At 41.4% G+C, this 23,898-nt stretch overlaps 1 protein-coding gene and 1 pseudogene across 1 annotated transcript in view; one reads left to right on the top strand and one right to left on the bottom strand.

The window, feature by feature from the left end:
• GPR176 (G protein-coupled receptor 176) overlaps positions 1-23,898 on the bottom strand; it is a 131,870-nt gene that overhangs the window by 93,166 nt on the left and 14,806 nt on the right. The window lies entirely within an intron of this gene.
• LOC132668460 (small ribosomal subunit protein eS25 pseudogene) lies at positions 11,591-12,078 on the top strand (annotated as a pseudogene).

The following is a 23,898-nucleotide window of genomic DNA, read 5'->3' as shown; positions in this document are numbered from 1 at the left end:
AGGAGAATACTTCCTAAAGCCATTGGCTTAAAAAACAAGAGGGGCTGAATTTTCTGAGTTCTTGCAACCAGTTCTTGCAACCCTGGGGCTTAAGCCCTGGAATTTTAAAAGTCAGCAGGCTTGGCTGGAATAGAGTCCAAAGGGCACTGTGCTGCTCCTGGAGAGAAGGCAAGGGAACAACCCAGGGATAGACAGCACAGAAACAGCAATCTGAAAACCACCTGGGGCACACAGTGGGGAGATTATTAACTCTTCTTGGAGTGTGTCCGTGAGAGACAGTGTTCATGAAGACATCTCTCTGAGAACAAAGGAGGTGGCCAGGGCCATTTCCCTCCCTTGCCCCTCAGCATAAACACAGGGCCACCTGTGGGAAGCAGCACTGACACTAGCTGCCCATCTTGCATACATCACGCCCCACCACCTTGCGCTTTGATGAGACTGCCCTTCTCAGTTGTGTTTGCCTCAGTCCCAGCGTGATGGGCCCCTCCCCAGGGGACCGGCACAAACCCCTGCCCACACCACATCTCCTGACCAGAGTTCTGCAGGGCCTCAGTTCTGAGAGAGGTGGTGTCAGATCTCATGTCACAAGCAGGCCAGAGTACACCTAGTTAAAACTCGTCACTTTCAGGTGAAGGACCAAACACTACCCTCTGCAGGCAAGGAGAGCCTCTACAGATGACTGGCCTGAAGTATAGAGCAGCCAAGCACAACAGCAGAGTGCATGCAGCACACAACAGAGACACTCCCTGAAGCACCAGGCCCTGGACACTACATGTCATCTTCTTCCTAAGACCATTACTTTCAGGGGCAGGAGACATAACTAGATTTTCTAACACAGAAGAAGGCAGAGACTTAGACAAAACACAAACATGGAGGAATTTATCCTAAATAAAAGAAAAAGATAAGGCCACAGCCAGAGATCTAAGTGAAACAGATAAATAACATGGTTGATGGAGAATTTAAAGCAACAATCATAAGGACATCACTGGACTTGAGAAACAATAGAAGACATCAGCAAGACCACAGAGGTAAAAGTGTTAAAATATCAGAGATGACGAGTTCACTAAATGAGATTAGAAACAGGCTTGATGCAATAAACAGCAGGTTGGGAAGAAATAGAGAATGAATTAGTGACCTAGAAGACAAAGTAATGGAAAGTAATGAAGTTGAACAAAAGAGAGAAAGAAGAGTCCCTACAACACAAGAATAGACTTAGAGAACTCAGTGGCTCCATCAAACACAATAACGTTCGTATTATAGGAGTCCGGGAAGAAGAAGAGAGAGAAAAGGGGGCAGAAAATTTATTTCAAGAAATAATAGCAAAAAAATTCGCTAATCTGGAGAAGGAAACAGACCTCTGGATCAGGAAGGCACAGAGAACTCCCATTAAAATCAACAACGCAGGTCAACACCAAAGCACACTGTAATTAAATCTGTAAAATACAGTGATAAGGAAAAAAATCTTAAAAGCAGCAAGACAAAAGAAGTCTTTAACTTACAATGGAACACCTATAAGGCTAGCTGGAGATTTCTCAACAGAAACTTAGCAAGCCAGAAGGGAGTGGCATGATATATTCAACTTGCTGAATGGTAAAAATCTGACGCCAAGAATACTCTATCCAGCAAGGCTATCATTCAGAATAGAAGGAGCGATAAAGAGTTTCCCAGAGAAACAAAAACTAAAAGAGTTCATGACCACTAAGCCAGCCCTGCAAGAAACATAAAAGAGGATTTGCTGAGTGGAAAGGAGAGACCAAAAGTGACAAAGACAAGAAAGGATCAGAGAAAATCTCCAGAAACAACAAGAAAATAAGTAATAAAATGGCAATAAATACATATCTATCAATAATTACTTTGAATGTGGGGCACCTGAGTGGCTCAATTGGTTAAGCGGCCAACTTCAGCTCAGGTCATGATCTCACAGTTGATGAGTTCAAGCCCTGCACTGGGCTCTGTGCTGATGGCTCAGAGCTTGGAGCCTGTTTCAGATTCTGTGTCTCCCTCTCTCTCTGCCCCTCCCCTGCTCACACTCTCTGTCTCAAAAAAAATAAATAAATAAAACATTAAAAAAAATTTTTAAATAATAATTACTTTGAGTGAAAAGTGAACTAAATGCTCCAATCAAAAGACATAGGGTGAGAGAATAGATAAAAAAACAAGACCCACCTATATGCTTCCTATAGAAGACTCATTTTAGACCTAAAGACACCTACAGATTGAAAGTGAGAGGATGGAGAAACATTTATCATACAAATGGATGTCAAAGTAGCTGGGGAGGGGGCGGGGAGCACCTGGGTGGCTCAGTGAGTTAAGGATCTGACTCTTGCTTTTGGTTCAGGTCATGATCTCACAATTTGTGGGTTCAAGCCCCGCATTGGGCTCTGTGCTGACAGCAAGGAGCCTGTTTGGGATTCTCTATTTCCCTCTCTCTCTGTCACTCCCCTGCTACCTCTCTCTCTCTCTCTATCTCTCTCTCTCTCTCTCTCTCTCTCTCTCTCAAAAATAAATAAATAAATATTTTTTAAAAAAAGGAAGCTGGAGTAGCAATATTTATATCCTACAAACTAGACTTTAAAACAAAGATTGTAACAAGAAATGAAAAAGGGCACTATATAATCACAAAATAAACAGTCCAACAAGATATAAATAACAATTGTAAATATTTATTCACCCAACAGGAGAGCACCCAAATATACAAAAAAAATTAATAACAAACATAAAGAAATTCATTGAAAATAATACAACAATAATAGGGGACTTTAACACCCTACTTAAATTAATAGACAGATCACCTAAACAGAAAATCAACAAGGAAACAATGGCTTTGAATGACACACGGGACCAGATGGACATAACAGATATATTCAGAACATTCCATCCTAAAATACTAGAATACACATTCTGTTCAAGTGCACATAGGACATTTTCCAGAATAGATCACATATTAGGTCATGAAACAGGCCTCAACAAATACAAAAAGACTAAAGTCATACCATGCACCTTTTCTGACCACAACACTATGAAACTAGAAGTCAACCACAAGAAAAAATGTGGAAACACCACAAATACATGGAGATTAAACAACATGCTACTAAACAACAAATGGGTCAACCAGGAAATCAAAGAAGAAATTTTTAAAAATACATGGAAACAAATGAAAATGAAAACACAATGGTCCAAAACCTTTGGGATGCAGCAAAAGCAGTCCTACGAAGGAAGTTTACAGCAATACAGGTCCACCTCAAGAAGCAAGAAAAATCTCAAATAAACAACCTAACCTTACATCTAAAAGAGCTAGAAAAAGAACAACAAACAAAGCCTAAAGCCAGCAGAAGGAAGGAAATAATAAAGATTAGAGCAGAAATTGGGGCACCTGCGTGGCTCAGTCGGTTAAGTGTCCGACTTCGGTTCAGGTCATGATCTCACAGTTCATGGGTTTGAGCCCCGCATAAGGCTCTGTGCTGACAGCTCAGAGCCTGGAGCCTGCTTCAATTCTGTGTCTCCCTCTCTCTCTCTCTGCCCCTCGCCTGCTCACACTCTGTTTCTCTCTCTCAAAAATAAACATAAAAAAATTTTTTTAAAAGATTAGAGCAGATATAAATGATATAGAAGTGAAAAAAAAAAAATAAAAAAAGAACAGATCAATGAAGCCAGAAGCTGATTCTTTGAAATTAACTTCTAGCCAGACTTATCAAAAAGAGAAAGGACTTTAATAAATAAAATCACAAATGAGAAAGGAGAAATAACAACCAACACCACAGAAATACAAACAATTATAACAGATTATGAAATATTATGCCAATAAATTGGACAACCTAGAAGAAATGGATACATTCCTACAAACATATAAACTACCAAAACTGAAACAGGAAGAAATTGCAAACTTGAACAAATCTATAACCTGCAAAGAAAGTGGCTCAATAATCAAAAAAATCCCAACAAACAAAAGTCCAGGACCAGATGGCTTCATAGGCAAATTCTATCAAACACTTAAAGAAGAGTTAATACCTATTCTTCTCAAACTATCCCAAAAAACAAGTAGAAAAGAAAGGACAACTTCCAAATTCATTCTATGAGGCCAGACCTACTCTCATACCGAAATGAGATAAAGACACCACTAGGGGCACCTAGGTGGCTCAGTCAGTTAAGCATCTAACTTTGGCTCAGGTCTGATCTTGCAATTCATGAGTTCGAGCACCGCATTGGGTTCTCTGCTGTGGGCACAGAGCTTGCTTCAGATCTCTCTCTCTCTCTCTCTCTCTCTCTCTCTCTCTCTCCCTCCTTCCCTCCCTCCCTCTGCCTTTCCCATGTTCTCTCTCTCTCTCTTTCTCAAAAAAAAACAAAAAAAAAAAACAAAAAAAAAAAACAGGGGCGCCTGGGTGGCTTGGTCGGTTAAGCATCCGACTTCAGCTCAGGTCATGATCTCACGGTCTGTGAGTTCAAGCCCCGCGTCGGGCTCTGTGTTGACAGCTCAGAGCCTGGAGCCTGTTTCAGATTCTGTGTCTCCCTCTCTCTCTGCTCTTCCCCTGTTCATGCTCTGTCTCTCTCTGTCTCAAAAATAAATAAACGTTAAAAAAAAATTAAAAAAAAAAAAATTAAGAAAAAAGACACCACTAAAAAAGAGAGCTACAGCTAAATACCCCTGACAAACACAGATGCAAAACTTCTCAATCAAATATTAGCAAACCAAATCCAACAATACATTAAAAAAATCATTCACCACTATCAGGTGGGATTTATACCTGGGTTGCAAGGGTAGTTCAGTATTTGCAAATCAATCAACATGGTAACCCACATTAATTTTTTAAAAAAAGGATAAGAACCATATCATCATTTCAATAGATGGAAAAAAAGCACTGGACAAAGTACAACATCCATTCACGATAAAAACCCTCAAAACAGTTGGTGTAGAGGGAACATACCTCAACGTAATAAAGGCAATATATGGAAAACTCACAGCTAACATTATCCTAAATGGGGAAAAACTGAGAGCATTTCTTCTATGGTCAGGAATAAGACAGGGATGTCGACTCTCACCACTGTTATTTAAATAGCATAGTACTCGAAGTCCTAGCAATAGCAATCAGACAACAAAAAGAAATAAAAGGCAGCCAAATCAGCAAGGAATAAGTAAAACATTCACTATTTGCAGATGACACTGTACTTTGTATAGACCTAAAGATGCCACCAAAAAACTGCTAGAACTGATAAACGAATTCAGTAGAGCTGCAGGATACAAAATCAACATACAGAAATCTGTTGCATTTCTATATACCAATAATTAGCATCAGAAAGAGCAATTACGGAACCAATCCCATTTACAACTGCACCAAAAACAGTAAGATACCTAGGAATAAACCTAATCAAGGAAGTAAAAGACCTGTACTCTACTCTCAAAACTATAAAATACTAATGAAAGAAATTGAAGATGGGGTGCCCGAGTGGCTCAGTTGGTTGAACTTCTGACTCTTGATTTCAGCTCAGGTCATGATCTTATGGTTTGTGAGAGGGAGCCCCGCATCGGGCTCTGCACTGACAGCTCCTCCCCTGCTTAGGATTCTCTCTCTCCTCTCTCTGCTCCTCCCCTGCTCGCTCGCTTTCTCTCTCCCTCTCTCTCTCAAAGTAAATAAACATTTTAAAAAAGAAAACAAAATCAGAGCACCTGGGTGGCTCAGTCAGTTGAGTGTCCAACTTTGGCTCAAGTCATGATCTCACGGTTTGTGCGTTCAAGCCGCACATCACGCTCTCTGAACACTTGCTCAGAGCCTGAAGCCTGCTTCAGATTCTGTGTCTCCTTCTCTCTCTGCCCCTCCCCCACTCACACTCTGTCTCACTGTCTGTGAAACATAAATAAATTTTTTTTTAAACTTAAAAAAAGAAAAGAAATTGAAAATGACAAAAAGAAATGGAAAGACACTCTCTGCTCATGGACTGGAAGAACAAATATTGTTAAAATGTCTACACTGTCCAAAGCTGTCTATACATTTAATGTAATCCTTATCAAACTACCCATAGCATTTTTCACAGAGCTAGAATGAACAATCCAAAAATTTGCATGGAACCACAAAAGGCCCCAAATAGCCAAAGCAACCTTGAAAAAGCAAAGCAAAGCTGGTGGCATGACAATTCCAGACTTCGAGTTATACTGTAAAGCTATAGTGATCAAGACAATATGGTACTGGCACAAAAACATAGATCAATGGCACAGAACAGAAAACACAAAATTGAGCCCACAATTATATGGTCAGTTAATTTTTGACAAAGCAAGAAAGAATATCCAGTGGGAAAAAGACAATGTCTTCAACACATAGTACTGGGAGAACCGGACAGTTACACGCAAAAGAATGAAACTGGACCACTTTCTTACACCATACACAAAAATAAATTCAAAATGGATTAAAGACCTAAATGTGAGACCTGAAATCATAAAAATCCTAGAAGAAAACACAGGTAGTGATTTCTTTAACATCAGCTATAGCAACTTCCTTCTAGATATGTCTCCTGAGGCAAGGGAAACAAAAGCAAAAATAAACTATTGGGATACATCAAAATAAAACCTTCCGCACAGCAAAGGAAACAATCAACAAAACCTAATAAAAGGCAACCTATGGAATGGGAGAAGATATTTGAAAATGACATATCAGATAAAAGGTCAGTATCCAAAATCTATAAAAACCAATCTCAACACCCAAAAAATAAATAATCCAATTAAAAAATGGGCAGAAAACACGAACAGACATTTTTCTAAAGAACACATACAGATGGCCAACAGACACATGAAAACATGCTCAACATCAGTTATCATCAGAGAAATGCAAATCAAAACTACAAGGAGATATCACCTCACACCTATCAGAATGGCTAAAACCAACACAAGAAACAACAGGGTTTGGCGGGGATGTGGGAACTGTTGGTGGGAACACAAATTCTTGCACTGTTAGTGGGAAGACAAACTGGTCCAGCCACTCTGGAAAACAGTAGGGAGGTTTCTCAAAAAGTTAAAAATAGAACTACCCTATAATCCAGCAATTGAACTACTAAGTAATTACCCAAAGAATACAAAAATACTAATTCAAATGGATACATGCACCCTTATGTTTATAGTAGCATTATCTACAATAGCCATGATATGGAGACAGCCCAAGTGTCCATGAAGAATGGATTTTTAAAGATGTGGTTATATAGGGGCGCCTGGGTGGCTCAGTCGGTTAAGCGTCCGACTTCGGCTCAGGTCATGATCTCGCGGTCCGTGGGTTAGAGCCCCGAGTCTGGCTCTGTGCTGACAGCTCAGAGCCTGGAACCAGTTTCAGATTCTGTGTCTCCCTCTCTCTCTGCCCCTCCCCCACTTGCACTCTGTCTCTCTCTGTCTCAAAAATAAATAAACATTAAAAAAAAATTTTTTTTAAATGTGGTTATATATAGGGCACCTGGGTGGTTCAGTTGGTTGGGCGGCTGACTTTGGCCCAGAGCATGATCTAATGGTTTGTGAGTTCAAGCCCCATGTCAGGCTCTGTGCTGACAGCTCAGAACCTGGAGCCTGCTTCAGACTCTGTGTCTTCCTTTCTCTGCCCCTCCCCCACTCACATTCTTTCTCTCTCTCTCTCTCTCTCTCTCTCAAAAATAAGTAAACATTAAAAAAATTTTAATAAAATAAAAAAAAGAAAATATGGTTTTATACACACACACACACACACACACACACACACACACACACAATGGAATATTACTCAGCCATAAAAAATGAAATCTTGGGGCACCTGGGTGGCTCAGTCGGTTAAGCGTCCGACTTCGGCTCAGGTCACGATCTCGCGGTATGTGAGTTCGAGCCCCGCGTCGGGCTCTGTGCTGACTGCTCAGAGCCTGGAGCCTGTTTCAGATTCTGTGTCTCCCTCTCTCTCTGACCCTCCCCCGTTCGTGCTCTGTCTCTCTCTGTCTCAAAAATAAATAAATGTTAAAAAAAAAAAATTTAAAATAAAAAAAAAAAAAAAAATGAAATCTTACCCTTAGCAATGACATGGACAGAACTAGAGAGTATGATGCTAAGTGAAATAAGTCAGTCAGAGAAAGACAAATATCATATGATTTCACTCATATGTGGAATTTAAGAAACAAAAGAAATTAACAAAGGGGAAAAAAGAGAGAGAGAAAGAGGCAAATCAAAAAGAGACTCTTGGGGTGCCTGAGTGACTCAGTCAGTTACGCATCCAACTTCAGCTCAGGTCATGATCTCATGGTTCGTGAGTTCAAGCCCCACGTCAGGCTCTGTGCGGACAGCTCAGAGCCTGGAGCCCGCTTCAGATTCTGTGTCTCCCTCTCTCTCTGTCCCTCCCCTGCTTGTGTGCTCTGTCTCTCACTCAAAAATAAATAAACATTAAAAAAAAATTTTTTTTAAACAGACTCTTAACTGTAGAGAACAAACTGATGGTTACCAGACGGGAGGGGTTGGAGGTATGGGTTAAATAGGTGATGGGGTTTAAAGTGGGCACGTGTGATGAGCACCAGGTGTTGTATGGAACTGCTGAATCACTGTATTGTACACTTGAAACTAATATTACACCAAAAAAAAAAAAAAAGAAAAAGAAAAGAAACTAGTATTACACTGTATGTTAACTAACTGAAATTTAAATAAAAACTTTAAAAAACAACGTGACCAGTTGAGAGAACCCACATATGGCATGTAAATACTAGACTGACAAAGCAGGAGTCAAGGGCATAAAAAGTGTTTATTCATACTGACCTCCTTCTTTGTCAACTACCATGCAAATGTCTGGGTTTCATAACATAATCATAATCATAGAATTAAACTTCAGCTGCTGAAAACAAAACAATTAATTACATTTAACTTCAGCTGTAATAAGCTAATTGACCTGTGTCTGATAGCAGCATGTCACATAACAGCGACTCTTGGGAAGAGGCTTTGTCCTCACTGGCTTACCAGATTGTGTGGGTATCCTAACTTAAAAGGAAAAAGAAGGCTCCAGACCTTTCCCAGGCTGACCTGCAGGGTCTAGCAGGCTGCATTTGTTCCGATGGGACACAGGTTGGCTCCCAGGGGAACTCAGAAATTATTTCCTAACAGTCTATGAGCCTAAATCAGGGGTTCTCAAACTTTAGTGCGCCTATAAATCACCTGAGAAACTTGTCAAAATGCAAATTCCTAAATCCCACTCCAGAGACTTTAGTTCAGTAGGTTTGGTGCACATTTCAGGAAAGAGTATTTTAAAAACCACCAGAAGGTGATATAGGTAATCCAAAACCCACACTTGGAAACACCCTGGTTGTTCCAAAGCAGCTGGGAGGGGTCCTCGTACTAGAAAGCAGCCTGGGTTTTCTTCATGTGGCTAAAACTTGCACGGTCAAGAATTAAATTCCAAACCAGGATGAGAAATGGGTAGGCATTTGCTTCCAAGGAAGATCGAGGTGACTCGGCATGAATGGAGCAATGCATATTCCAGACAAACAGAGAAGTAAACGGTCCACAATCTCCCTCTCCCAGAATGGTGATACTGGGTAAGGCAGCAGCAGCATTAGATGCTGTGTGAGAATAAACCATTCACTCAATGGGTGAAAAACAGCACAGGCAGAGGTTCTAGAGAGCCCAGCAACCCTGAGCAGGAATTACGCAGCACCAAACAATGATTTTCAAGAATAAATCGTCTCCTTTCTTCCTACCTTTGCTTGTCTAAAGGTTTTGAGTTTCTTGAGGACCTACCTTCCTAATGGAAAGTCTCACCCCCTCAAGTCACACCACCTGGCTCAGTGATTGTCGATAGCAAAGATTTGAGGTTCTTCACCAAGAATCCTAAATCCTTCAAAAAAGCATGTCTGCATCCTTGTCTCTGAGCTCTGCCATCGGTAGCTTCTCCAACCCCTTTCCTACCCTTCTTGAGGATGTAGACCTTTGCAATGCTTTGACATGCTTTCAGTTGCCAGAATCTTGTCCACTCAGTAAGTTTCCAGATCATTAACTATTAATGAGGCAACTAATGGCTTATAATCAATAGTCACCTATTGATGACTAATCCTCTGGATTAGTTAGGGAACTGGAACTCCAAGTAAGACCCTTACCTTCTCTGCTCTTTAGCACACTGCCAACATTCCTGGCATTGCAAGGTTTAGGGCCTCTGCACCTCCAAGATGGAGACAATCCAGAGAGCAATTCTGCCTCCTCCACAATCCCTGCTTCACACCCAGGAAAGCTACAATGAGCCCATGCTATTTTCCTCATTGCCCCCAAATGGGGGAATGCTAGGGTCCCAAGAGGTTGAAATTGGAAACTTCTGAACAGCTTTCAGTGGTATGTAAGCTCCCTGAGGGCAGAGACTTCATATGATTCACTCCTACATCCCCAATACCTAAAGCAGTGCCTGTCCATGGCAATGGACATAGTAAACAAATGTCCATAGTAAACAAATGATACTAGAAAGAGCTACTCTCAGCATCTGCATAAACCTTCCATGGGCTAGGCCTAAGGCTCATCCCCTCAATCCTCCATTTACAGTGGCATGCAGGAGCCTGACCCCAGCTTGGGACAGCTGAATGTACACACCCCTTCCCAACTATGCACGTCATTGGTAGCTTGGCCACGGTGGGAGTATCTATGCCATGAAAACTGGCAAACACAACAAATCAGGGCTTTCTCCAGACAAAGCCAGTTGTTAAATACTTACCAGCCCACCACGGCCCTTAAGACTTACAAAGTCTGTTTTCTGTGGACATAAAGGCAAAAAAGAATTAAGCTGAGTTTTTGACGGCTCCAAGCTAGAAAATAAAGCAGTATTTGTCAACTTATTTTGTAAAAGTACCAATTCACACCAGTCTGTGATCCAGGCTCTTGCCGGTCTATATGGGAGAAATCACATGAAAACTGAAGGGGCTCCCCTCTGATGACAGTCCCCATTTGCAGAAAGTTACAGTTAATGAGAGTTGACTGAACAAAGACAAAAATCTGACAACAGGGGTGAATGGAAGACTGAGGAGATGAGCCTTAGGCCCAACCCACTGGCAGCCTGTAGAAATGCTAAGCATAGAACTCTTGGAGCGGAGCAGTATAGAAACATATACCCTGATTTTGACTGCAATTTATACTTTTTATCTTATTTTCAAAAGTATTTATAGCATTTACTATGTGCCAGCCACTAGTCAATTTGCTTAGCAAACATTTACTCATTATTCTAGCTACGAATACCACACATGCACAAGTATTCAATATAACCCAGACAAAAGAAACTCTACTGGCCCTGGCCCTTTTGTTCATGAAAAACCAGAAACTTAAATCTGCTCACCACCCACTTAATGGCTCTGGGTTTGTTAATGGTAAGAACTGGCACTAAGGTCCACGGAACCACGGATGGCCTTGACTAGATCTCCTTCAGGGCCCCAGACTAAATGTGGCATATATGTCCCTTCAGATATACAACTGTGGAGTTTACTGGAATAAGACAGAACCCAAGGGACAGGAAGCAGTCAGTGTTGCTACAGGCCTTCTCCTTTTTGAAGAGGTAGAAAACTGGATTAGAAAACCTTTAAGTTTTTTTGTATGACACCTTAGCGAGGCTGCAGGGATGGCCACTGCTCTCCAAGCTCCGCCATGCCGCCGAAGGACGACAACAAGAAGAAAGACACCGGAAAGTCAACCAAAAAAGACAAAGACCCAGTGAATCTGGGGGCAGGGCCAAAAAGAGGTGGTCCAAAGGCAAAGTTTGGGACAAGCTCAATAACCTGGTTTTGTTTGACAAAGCGACATATAACAAACTCTGTAAGAAAGTTCCCAACTATAAGCTTATAACTCCAGCTGCTGCCTCTGAGAGACCGAAGATTCGAGGTTCCCTGGCTGAGACAGCCCTTCAGGAGCTCCTTATTAAGCTGGTTTCAAAGCACAGAGCTCAAGTAATTTACACCAGGAACACCAAGGGTGGAGATGCCCCAGCTGCTGGTGGAGATGCGTGGACAGATCCCACCAACTGTATATTTTGGAAAATAAAACAAGAAAGAAAGAAAGAAAGAAAGAAAGAAAGGAAGGAAGGAAGGAAGGAAGGAAGGAAGGAAGGGAGAAAACCTTTTCTTCCAGCTATGTAACCATGATGATAATAATTAGAAAACAAAACTACAAAGCCGGTTTTATTTACGTGTTCAGAAATTACACCACTAGGGGCACCTGGGTGGCTCAGTCGGTTGAGCTCCTGACTTTGGCTCAGGTCACGATCTCACAGTTCATGGCTTCGAGCCCCACGTCGGGCTCTGTACTGACAGCTCAGAGCCTGGAGCCTGTTTCGGATTCTGTGTCTCCCTCTCTCTCTGCCCCTCCCCGACTCTCTCTCTCTCTCTCTCTCTCTCTCTCTCTCAAAAATAAATAAATATGAAAAAGAAATTATACCACTGATAAGAAATTATCTTCCAAACGCTGAACTTAGTATTGACAATAAATAACAAAATTTTCTCATAGAGTAACTGATATGTCAGGATCGTCTCCTTATGCTATTTTTGAGCCAAAATAGGTTATAGCACCAGAATGAGACTAAAATACAATACTGGGTGGAAGTTTTCAATCAAAGAGAAAGACAATAGTCTACCTAAACCATTTAAGCTATCAAGAGAGACCGATTCTCAAGCAGCTTGAATTTTGGAATTCAGGCACATGAAACCATTATTTAATTTTCTTGCCAATCTATGGTCTATATCCTTCTACTTTATCAGAAAGTTAATCAGACTGTCTATTGAGCCCATACTATGTGCTACCACTGGACTAGATGCTACAGGAAAAAAGAAAGTATAAAGCACAATCCGCGCCCTTAGAAATGAGATTTACTTAGATGAAGAGAGAGAGAAGGCCTTCCACGCAGGAGGAACAGCACAAAGAAAGGAGAAATAGGCTATGAGAGAAGGTTAAGGAGACCAATTTCTTACAGCAAGAAATCACCGTGGGTAGATAGGGTAGAGTCAAGCAGAAAAGTTGAAGCGAATAGAAAAGGCAAGGGGGAAACAGGTAGTTAAGTAACACAACTTGATAAAGTTGTGGTTAGAGAAGCCGGCAGGGTATGGGGAGGAAGGAGAGATGGTGAGTTTCTATTGAAACTTGTGTATTTGCCATTGCAATGGGTTAAACCCTGTCCCCCTAAAAAGATATGTCCAAGTCCTATCCCCAGCTCTTCCAGGCTATGAATGTGACCTTATTTAGAAACACGATCTTTGCAGATATGGTCAAGATAAGATGAGGCCATACTGGATTAGAGTGGGCCTCAAATCCAATGACTAGTGTCCTTTTTAGGAGAGGACACACACACAGAACAGACACAGGGAGGAAGGCCATAGGAAGACAGAAGCAGAATCTGGAGTAGCGTGGCTACAAATCAGGAAATACCAGTGATGTGGGAGCCATCATGAGGCAGGACAGAGGCACGGACGAGGTGCCTCCAGGGCCTCCAGAAGGAACCGACCCGGTGTACACCTCGATTTGAGACTTCTGGCTTCCTGAACTGTGAGAGAAGAAACTTCTGTTATTTTAAACCACTCAGTTTGTGCTAATCTGTTACAGCAGCCCTAAGAAACTCATGCAGGGCACTTGGGTGGCTGTTGGTTAAGCATCCAACTTAGGCTCAGGTCATGATCTCCCGGTTCGTGAGTTCAAGCCCCACGTCAGGCTCTGTGCTGACAGCTCAGAGCCTGGAGCCTGCTTCAAATTCTGTGTCTCCCTCTCTCTCTGCCCCTCTCCCGCTCATACTCACTCTCTCACTCTCTCTCTCAAAAATAAATAAACATTAAAAAAATTAAAAAAAAAAAAAAAAGAAACTAATGCAGCCTTGTTCTGTACAGGAACTGTGTGAAAACGGAAAAAATCAGACGTGACATTTCATTATTCCCTGATTCATTTATTAAAAGTACCATTTTATGCCTTCTTTTGAGGTGGCTCACAGGCCTCAAATTATATTCATTACACTGACAATTTGGAGTATCAAGAATATTGATCCCTCTCTGTCTCTCTTGCTTCTCTCATCAGCCCATTCTCATATAAGTGAAACACACATTAAATTCACAGAGCTGTGAATTACAAGCTTTGATACTAGGTGAAAACCAATACAGATATAATGACCAGTTAGGCCAAGCTTTCCACCGCCTGTAGTAATTTCCTATTAGTTTGTTTTTTAATTCAAAGAATTACTTTTAAAAAACACAACACTGTTTTCCCCTCTACCTTTCACTTTCATACATACATTTTTAAGGCAGTTTTCAAAAACAAGAGCATTAGGCTAGATGTTCACACATACAAATTCTGTCTCACAATAAACACACACCACGCAATAAAAGTTTATTTTCCTTTTTTTTTTTTTTTTAAACAGATAATGGAGGTGGTTGAGCACTTAATTATATGGTATGGACAATGGATATGTTAAAGCAAAGACCAAAAACATTAACAATATTTGCCAGTCATTGTGCTATGTGCTTTGCATATATTAGCCCATATCCTCCTACCATTAGGATATAGATAAATAAGAAAACTGAAGCTCAATTACATTATTTATCCTTCACTCTATTTTGGTTATCAAACGCTTCAAAAACCACTATTAAAAATGTACAAATAGGGGCGCCTGGGTGGCTCAGTTGGTTAAGCGGCCGACTTTGGCTCAGGTCATGATCTCGCGGTCCGTGAGTTCAAGCCCCGCGTCCGGCTCTGTGCTGACAGCCCAGAGCCTGGAGCCTGTTTCAGATTCTTTGTCTCCCTCTCTCTGACCCTCCCCCATTCATGCTCTGTCTCTCTCTGTCTCAAAAATAAAATAAATGTTAAAAAAAAAAAATTTAAAAAAAAATGTACAAATAAAATTCTGTAACACCCTTCCCAAGAAACTATCCCATGGAAATAGCGAGTTGGACAAAGATTTTTTTTTAATTAAAAGATCTTTGTCACAGCACTACTTATCATGGTTTTAACCAAGAAACACCACAAATGTCCAAAAATATAAGAATGACTAAATGATTGGGGTGCCTGGGTGGCTCAGTGGGTTAAGCATCCAACTCTTGATTTCAGCTCTCGTCACGATGTTACGGTTCATAAGTTCAAGCCCCACTTTGGGCTTTGGGCTGACAGCACAGAGCCTGCTTAGGATTCTCTCTCTCTCTCTCTCTCTCTCTCTCTCTCTCTGCCCCTCCCCTGAGAGAACATGTGCATGCTCTCTCTCAATAAATAAGTAAACTTAAAAAAAAAGTTTAGAAAATGATTAATTAAATAAATAATTTCATAAATATAAATATGAAACGGGGCTTTCAAAGAATGTCTACTGATAAGAAAGTGCTCATATGTTATATGAACATTCATTCTTCATAACTTTCTAGGCTTTCAAAATTCTTTACTATTTTACAATGAGAAAAAAATTATTTTAAAAATAATAAAAGCTAGCCCAAAGACAAAATGCTAGCAAGTGGCTGAATGAGGGCTTACACTCAGAAATATGTGATTCTAGGGGCACCTGGGTGGCTCAGATGGTTGGGCATCTGACTTCGGCTCAGGTCATGAACTCACATAGGGCCCTACCGCTGGCAGCACGGAGCCTGCTTGGGATTCTCTCTCCCTCTCTCTCTGCCCCTTCTGTGCTCTCTCTCTCTCTCTCAAAATAAATAAATAAACTTAAAAAATTAAACATAAATAAAATAAAAGGAACTATCTGATTCTTAAGCCCTGTGGCCCACTAACCGATACTAATCTTATCTAAAATCCTATTTTTATCCCAGGAACATTATTTTCAAAAGAGAAATAATTTGGCACGGGCAAGTACTATTTCACAAAATAGACTATTATGACTATAGCTGTGGGTTCTTGGTTTTGTGGCACAACCCACCAGACACACAGTTCAGTTCAAATAAATATATTATGCTGAAAGGCAACATACACCGAAAGAGTCATTACCCAGAGACAGACTGACCAGGAAATCAGGGAAGAGAATGGAGACAAGAGCTCCAACTCAGGCAATTCGGCTAGAAAGTAATTCATCCACAGTTCCACCTTCCTGGAGAAAAGGAAATTATATCAGTACATGCTATATCCTTAATGAAGCTGACAATTCTTATTCTCTTTTGCATGCCTTTCTCTATAGTCACAGGAACATAGGACACAATGTGACCCAGCAGGCACAAAACCGCACCATAAAAAACAATTCCTTAAGAAAAGCAAAGGTTATTTCCCACACTGAATTTTAAATATTTCACGTTTCCTCCACACACATTTACAGAATACCTATTATGTTCAAAGGATTAAGATTTATCTCTGAAACACACACATTAAGATCATTTGGCAAATAAGGTTTCAAATCTATTGCCCTTCAATCTCCACCTTTCACCATCCCTTCGTATATCTGCAAGTGTCATAGCAACGACACATCTGGTGGCAAATTGCATTTGTTGCCTGAGAGATCATAACCACACCTATGGGACATATTTTTAAATTTTATTAAAAATTTTTATCTGATGTGAGTCTAGTTTCTTTTGGACTTCACTTATTTCAAGTCCTGAGCCTCTCTAGTTTGAATAATCAGCTAATAATCCATCAAGTCCTCAGTGTTTGCATCTTTTCGGGCAGCTCTCCATCTGTATTCCCTGCTACTGTCAAGTAACCCCAATTAGTTTAGTGATTTACAAGAGGCTCCTCTCTAAGCCAGCAAGTGACCTTGTCTGTTACTCTGCACCCACGGGCAGGCAATGCAAGACGCCGTCAAGGTTCTGAAGTATCATCTGAAAACCTCACCGTTCACACTGTCTCTGTGGACCACATTAGTGAAAATATTCTCATCTGATAAAACTTGCCATTTTTATTTTATTGCTTCATTCCCATGAAGCTATGTCAATGAACACTGTACAGGTCAGCTGGAATAATTCACACATGATAAACTAATTAAAAATATTTTACCTCAGGGCGCCTGGGTGGCTCAGTTCGTTGAGCCTCCGACTCTTGATTTTGGCTGAGGTCATGATCTCATGGTTCGTGAAATCAAGCCCCGCATGGGTCTCGGTGCTGATAGCATGGAGCCTACTTGGGATTCTCTCTTTCCCTCTCTCTCTGCCTCTCCCCCATGCACATGCTCCCTCCCTCTCTCTCTCTCTCTCTTTCTCTCAAAAATAAATAAATAAACTTAAACCAAAGAAAATAAAAGTATCTTCCCTCTTCATTTAGAAAGTGATGAGTATTAAGTATGCCCTTTTTAAAAAAATAAGATTTATGGGGGCACCTGGGTGGCTGAGTCGGTTAAGCATCCAACTTTGGCTCAGGTCATGATCTTACAGTTTGTGGGTTTGAGCCCCATGTCAGGTTCTGTGCTGACAGCTCAGAGCCTGGAGCCTGCTTCGGATTCTGTGTCTCCCTGTCTCTATGCCCCTCACCTGCTCATGTTCTGTCTCTCTCTCTCTCTTTCTCTTTCTCAAAAACAAATAAATGTTTAAAAAAAAAATTTAATAAGATTTATGATGACTTTGCCAAGTGACTTTGTATCCTTAAAATCCTTCAATACAACTGACCACCATCATGTCAGGTTAATACCTCCTTCCAATAATTCTACAGTTATAGCTGCAGCCTAAAGGGGGAAAAGCACCAATACACCTCATTTCAATCATTCTTGAATTATACAAATAACAAATATAAATAGAGATATTAACTTAAAGTTTCTTTTTTTTTTAATTTCTTTAACGTTTATTTATTCTTGAGAGAGATTGAGACACAGCATGAGTGGGGAAGGAGCAGAGAGAGAGAGGGAGACACAGAATCTGAAGCAGGCTCCAGGCTCTCAGCTGTCGGCACAGAGCTCGACACGGGGCTCAAACTCACGAACCTCAAAACCATGACCTGAGCCGAAGTCGGACACTTAACCAACTGAGCCACCCAGGCACCCCTTAACTTAAGTTTCTAAGGAGAGAAAGAGAAAGAAAGAGAGAGAGAGAGAGAGAGAGAGAGAGAGAGAGAAAGGAATATCTGAAGAATGAGGGAAATTAGCCAGGTACTAAGTCAGGGAAGAGCTTTTATGGACAAATAAACAACAAAAGCAAAGGCAAGGAGACTGGAAACAAAATAATGTGCCCTGGGAACAACAAGTAGACTGGAATTCCTGGAGTGTAAGATGAGTGGGCTGGTGAAGGAAATAGGAGCCAGGTTGTGGAATGTCACTATAAGGAGCCAGAAGGATTGGGGAGCCATGGAAGGGTTTCTAAGAGGAGAGTGTCATGATCAGAGTCGCTGGTTGAGGAATAATCAGGAGCAACTAAAATGGAAGAATGAAATATAAGGCTATTCTCCCAAGAAGTCTGTGAACAGAAGAAGAAAGAAAGGCACTATAAGGTGAAAGATACAAGAAGGATGGGGCAAAGGAGCCAGTGGGAGTAAGAGACACTGAAAATAACGGAACGAGGGAGATAACTGTTGGAGTATACAGATGCTGATGAGTTTATAAGTGTTGAAATAAGAGACCTCCACCAGAGATCTCCTTCCTGCTCTACCGGAGCACTCAAATCTAGATCTGTTACCGAGAACACCAAGTCTTCTAGTTCCTACCTACACAGCGTGAATAGTTTGAGGACCGACAGCACCTAGTAGTTTCTTAGAAAGGCAGAATCTCAGGCCCTACCCCAGACCTCCTGAATCAGAACCTACAATGTAACAAGACCCCTAGCAGATTCACTCACACATTAAAGTCTGAGAAGCACTATTCCAGACCAACTCTGGAGAACTTTCAGGAATTATGGAGAAGAGGAAAGGAACCAGAAGACTGGACACATGGAAAAGAGGAAGAAGAAAAATACAGCAAAACTCATCTTGCCCGACCTGACATAGAATTAATTATTGACAGGAAGGCCAGAAGTAATCACTGGGAGCCAGCCCAGATGCACTAAGAATCAATCATACCAGAATCTCCTTATTTTCTTATATCAGTAAGCCTAGGAGCTATAGTGGACATGATATACCTGGCTTTCAGTAAAATATCTGAGAGGGTGTCTCCAAATGTTTTTGTAAACAAGATAAAGAAATATAACCTGAGAGTTCTAGTTAATAATTTGTTAACAATTATTCCAAAAGGGTTTTTGAATAGTAAATTAAAACTAACCTCAATGACCAGATCACTAGTCACAAGATCTCCAACCTTTTCTCCCTATACCATTCAATAATTTTTTTGAGAATTTAGATGAATGATGAATTTAAAAAGATGATAAAACCAAAGTACTAAGCTGGGCTCCTAAACTGAATCAAAACAAGAATGATGAAAAAGAAGCATAACAGCAGTACATGAAATAAAAGCTTGGGAGTTTTAGTAGCTGTTCAATTCAATATGAGTCGACATACTGACGTTAACATGAAGTTAACAGCGTACATGAGTTCAATTCAACCTATATGCCAAACTCCCCAACAGCGCAAGACTCATGGTAAGATTATAAAGAGGCAGGGGCACCTGTGTGGCTCAGTTGGTTAAGTGTCCGACTTTAGCTCAGAGCATGATCTCACCGTTTGTGAGTTCGAGCCCCACAGCGGGCTCTGTGCTGACAGCTCAGAGCCTGGAGCCTGCTTCCGAGTCTGTGTCTCACTCTCTCTCTTGCTCTCTCTCTCTCTCAAAAATAAAGATTAAAAAAAAAAAAGGTTACAAAGGGGCAGCTAAACTAGAGTTTTGCATTCTATATCTTGAGACAGTACACAAAGATCCCACAGTCAAAATTAAAGATACCTAATATTAACAATAAAAAGGCCTAAGAAGCACACCAAATTGCAGTGGAGTAGACTTTTAAAGCTGCCCAACTGCTCCCTTGTTGTTCGTATTCTAACAAGAGATTTGCACACCACAATACTCTCCAAAGCCAAATGGCCCTGAATTGGTCCTTCTGGTCACTCACTTGCCCCCTCTGTTCTCCTTGGTACCAGGCTAAAAATGACCCGTAACTATATTATGTGAACTCCCATATCTAAACTGCCTGTGGCTCTTTTGATAAAGACTTAGTTTCCCAGTTTGGGACTCTTGCTGCACATATACTGGATATTTGGAGGACACGCTTAGGCTTAAAACATTTCAGGGACACTGGAAAGTCCACAGTGGTGGCACGTGGGTGGAATTTCAAGACCTCAATTATAGAGGTATCAAGAAGTCCCAGAAGGGGGAGCCTGGGTGGCTCAGTTGGTGAAGCATCCAACTTTGGCTCAGGTCATAATCTCCAGGTCCATGGGTTCTAGCCCCATGGTTGGGCTCTCTGCTGACCCCTCGGAGACGGGTACCTGCTTTGGATTCTGTCTCTACCCCTCCCCCGCTCACACTCTGTCCCTCTCTCATAAATAAAGATTTAAAAATTAAAAAAAAGTCCCAGAAGAAGGTAGAGCACAGCACGACCAAAATGGCTGATGGCAAAGCAGCCCAAGACACTAGGGGTGAGTATATGACGAATCCCCATGAGATGGTGTAAATTGTCAACATTTTTGGTTTCAATCTCAGTGGAAATTCTGAAAAAATGTCTTGAGTCTGCATAGAATTATTAGGATGACTTTGTGTTTGCCAATTTACGTGGCTTCGGACAGTTCTCTCATGTTTCTTTTCGACAGTCAAGTATTCCAGCTGAACCTCATAATGAAACATTAGGTGGAGAGGCAGAGAACACACACGTACAAGGGAGGAGTCACATAACCCTCCATGGCTTTTACAAAAGGGTCTGTCTCAAAAGGCAACTGTCAGAAACTCCCCCTCTTGCCTTTTTAAATAAATAATTCTGTTATTACCTATAGGATATATATTGAGATGGAGACGGTCAGCAGGGGAGGAATTAGGAAATCAGATTACCTCATTCATAAAACTTTAAGGTAAGTTCCTTTTTCTAAGTCCGATTTGAGAAGAGGCTCGGCCTATTCATAATTAGGGTATGTATTCTCTCCACAGTACCTTCAGACCTTAAGCAACACTAGCCATTAAAAGATGGGTGGGTAGAACTGGTACCAATAACACCAAAATTAAATTCCCACTCCTCCCCCCCCCAACAACTTTCTTTGCAAGAGTAAGTCTGAAGACAACGTTATTACTCCCCTAGAAGTTGGGGCGGGGCTTCTAATGGTTCAAGCACTTACCTTAAATAACTAGTCGTCTCCCTTCTATAACCTGGGAGTGTGCATGATGCCCACCTGTCATCTCCACAGACTAAGAAGTCAGCCAGGCATCCCTCAGATCAATGTGTGTGAAACACCAGCATCAAAATCACAGAAAGTGTTCATTAAAAATAGAGACACTCAGGACTTTAAGATACAAAACAGATGAACCTAGGGGAAGGGAAGCAAAAATAATATAGAAACACGGAGGGGGACAAAACATAAGAGACTCTTAAATATGGAGAACAAACAGAGGGTTACCTGAGGGGATGTGGGAGGGGGTATGGGCTAAATGGGTAAGGGGCACTAAGGAATCTACTCCTGAAATCATTGTTGCACTATATGCTAACTAACTTGGATGTAAATTTAAAAAATAAATTAAATAGGGGAGGTTGGGTGGCTCAGTTGGCTGAGCATCCAATTTTGGCTCATGTCATGATCTCACAGTGAGTGAGTTCAAGCCCCGCATCGGGCTCCGTGCTGGCAGTTCAGAGCCTGGAGCCTGATTCAGATTCTGTGTCTCCCTCTCTCTCTCTGCCTCTCCCCAACTTGTGCTTGCTCTTTCTCTCTCTCTCTCTCTCAAAAATAAATAAACTTTTTAAAAGTTAAATAAAAAATTAATTAAAATTTAAAACAAACAAACAAATAAATAAAAATATAGACACCAAGACTCCATGTCTAACCCACCAAACGAAACTTCTGATGGTGGAACTCAGGAATCTGCATTTCTTAAATTTATTTTTTAAAGGTTTATTCATTTTTTCAGAGACAGAGAGAGACAGAGTGTGGGAGGGAGAAGGGGCAGAGAAAGAAGGAGACACAATCTGAAGCCGGCTGCTGTCTCTGAGCTATCAGCACGGAGCCTGACATGGGACTCGAACTCACAGGCTGTGAGATCATGACCTGAGCTGAAGTCAGCTGCTCAACCGACTGAGTCACCCAGTCGCCCCAGGAAACTGCATTTTTAACAAGTGATCTTTATGCACAGGAGGTTTAAGAATCTCTGCCTCACAATTACAACCACAAAGAGAGGCAGTAAACCCATCACTGAACAGCAGGGCCAGGTTAGAAGCTACCCTTCCTGGGGCGCCTGGGTGGCGCAGTCGGTTAAGCGTCCGACTTCAGCCAGGTCACGATCTCACGGTCCGTGAGTTCGAGCCCCGCGTCAGGCTCTGGGCTGATGGCTCAGAGCCTGGAGCCTGTTTCCGATTCTGTGTCTCCCTCTCTCTCTGCCCCTCCCCCGTTCATGCTCTGTCTCTCTCTGTCCCAAAAATAAAATAAAAAACGTTGAAAAAAAAAAATTTAAAAAAAAAAAAAGAAGCTACCCTTCCTAAACACCTAATGTGATCCTCACTAGCTAGAGCCCACTGACTTGCTACTAACCAGAAAAATGATTTGGTGCTCTTCAGAGAAAAGTCCCATGTACTCTTAAGAATAACAGCATCCCACAGAGAAACAGGCAGTTAACTCTCAAGCCCCTAATCCTGACCTTCACGTGGGCTTCACTTTAGGGCTTCTGATAATTTGTACAATCATTGCTGCTAAAGATTTGCAGCCTTGGGAGAAGGCCACAGAAACAACGGGACAAATACAATAGGTGCTATTCTCATCAGTGAGAAGGTCTGAAAACCAAAATTTGATTATTTTGTCTCTGCTTGAGTCTCACTTGAACTCTGTGTTCCTGGAAATTAAATTCACACTTAGGTGGACTTCAGAGAGTTATTCTTTCCTTTCCATTTAGCAGCCGTTGGAAGTGTTTCTTGCCCTAAGAAACTGCCCAGGAAGCCCCAACAAAACGTAGCTGTAATTAAAGGTGCAAATGAGCACACAGGGATACCCAGGGAATCAAGGAGTAAATATCTCAGACCCTCTAACACAAAGCAGAGATGTCCTCAAACATTCTCGCTCAGAAAATACAAAACCTCTATTAATACAAGGCATTCGCTCAATTGCTTTATTTGGAACAATAAGTTACTTGATTCAGAATTTTGTTTGGCGAAGGCACAATGACCTGAAATTACCTCAGTCAATGTTACTTTGGGCTTCCTATAAGAGTCATCTGATGGAATAATTGAGAAAGAAGGCAACAGTATCATTCACCATTCCTGCCCTAAAGAAACCAGTTACTGGCCTTGCGGCTTAGGGTGAAATTTCAGGGGCCATGTCATGCAGAAGTTGGGGGTTAGGGGGGAAGCACAGTGTCTCGTTCACAGAGCTTAGAAGTCATGGTGATGGGCCCTGAAAAACTGGATGAGAAGATTCCAAAATGTTTCCCCAACAAAAACAGTTGCAGATGTCAAAGAGATATGAGCAAAACTGCTTCAAAATTTTTAAGTAGAAAAAAAGTATTTCTAAATTAACATACTATTTAGTCACTGGAATTGGGAAAATTTGCCAAGGCATCAAGATACCATAAATACCAGAGTAAGGTATCAGAATAAGATGCGAATTTTTCAAAGTTATGGTTCAATGGTTACAACACTTGAACTATCACCTGCCTGGAGGGTATACAAGAATAGACAGAGAGCTGTGGGTGGGCACCGAGTCCTACCCACCAAGAAGAGAAGGGAGGGCGTTGCCCATCTTTCCTCAAGCCTAGTGAGTAAGGGGGGGTTCAGCAAGCCCATGCAGACAGCTTTGATGTGTGTCCTCTGCAATCAGGGCTTATAGTGAATTATGACTAGTTCCTGAGAAACTTAAAGGGCCAGAGATGGGCTGATGAGTACTCAAAGAAGAAGCTACAGGGGGCAGCCTGCACTCTCAGAATTCATCATATGTGTTCCCTTGTACCAGGTGAGGGCCAAGGAATGAAA

The sequence above is a fragment of the Panthera onca genome, chromosome B3 (genome assembly GCF_046562875.1).
Source record: "Panthera onca isolate mPanOnc1 chromosome B3, mPanOnc1 haplotype 2, whole genome shotgun sequence".
Taxonomy (NCBI): domain Eukaryota; kingdom Metazoa; phylum Chordata; class Mammalia; order Carnivora; family Felidae; genus Panthera; species Panthera onca.
The sequence above is the reverse complement of the archived record's forward strand: the minus strand, read 5'-3'. Positions and strand labels throughout refer to the sequence as shown.